The sequence below is a fragment of the Suricata suricatta genome, chromosome 14 (assembly GCF_006229205.1).
Source record: "Suricata suricatta isolate VVHF042 chromosome 14, meerkat_22Aug2017_6uvM2_HiC, whole genome shotgun sequence".
Taxonomy (NCBI): domain Eukaryota; kingdom Metazoa; phylum Chordata; class Mammalia; order Carnivora; family Herpestidae; genus Suricata; species Suricata suricatta.
The window spans coordinates 7,515,278-7,516,311 of NC_043713.1; the positions used below are offsets into that span (position 1 = coordinate 7,515,278).

Genomic DNA, 1,034 nt, shown 5'->3' on the forward strand with positions numbered 1-1,034 from the left:
GGGCTACCATTAAATCCAGTGGTTTTCCAAAGATGTAATTGTCTTCTACTGTGTATGAATGCCACCTCTGCCTTTTCCGAGGAAGGTGTATCTAGCTGCAGGAGCGAGCATCCTGCTACACATGACCAGTTCAACACGAAAAGAATACAAATGGGTTCTTTAAACCCTAATTTTAATGGATATATACAAAATATAAGTATACTATTAATAATTTATATATTACATAGTGATTAAATATATAAACTTACTCTGTATGTTTTATTGAAGCCCCATAGCCACCCTTGGGGTTGATTTTATCATCATTTTGTGATGGCCAAAAACGTGCCTGTGAGATTGTCTTATAATGAGGTCTTCCAGGGAAAAGAATTAGAAGGTAGGACTAGGCTCCAAGGCTTCCCTCCTCAGTGTGTTTTATTCAACAAGTCAATGTCTAGTGTGGGACAAAGTTTGGAAACTTACATCATGTGGTGATCACAAATTAGGATCGGCCTTATAACAGTATGTCAGCTCACATATATCTACTGTGTATATATATGATATAATCGCTTCTCGGCCTTTTGGCTAAGATCAAGTGTAGTATCTGTTCTTAACAGTTTAATACATATGATATATATTCAGTCTACATAGAATGAAGTATAATATTTCTGCTTTTCATTTTAATGAGGTAAGAAAGCAGAGTACCTTTTTTTTTTAAAAAAAATATTTATTTATTTTACAAGAGAGAGCACCCATGCATGTGTGAGTAGAGGAGGGGCAGAGAGGGAATCTCAAGGAGGCTCCGCATTGTTGGTGCAGAGCTGGATGTGGAGCTTGAACTTACAAACCATGAGATCATGACTGGAGCTAAAGCCAGGGAGTCTGACGCTTAATTGACTGAGCCACCCAGGTGCCCCAGAAAGCAGGAACAACTTTAACTGGATCTACCATGACTACCATGGGCTGGCTAGAGGCTCAGGGTCTGTGAGTCTTTCCTAGCATGTTGTTTAGTCCAGATATTTAGATTCTGAATCTCTTGGCTTCCTCACTTCCCAGCC

At 39.2% G+C, this 1,034-nt stretch overlaps 1 pseudogene; it reads left to right on the forward strand.

Moving 5' to 3' along the window:
* The first annotated feature begins 541 nt into the window (after positions 1-541).
* On the forward strand, positions 542-686 carry LOC115278598 (annotated as a pseudogene).
* Positions 687-1,034: the final 348 nt, after the last annotated feature.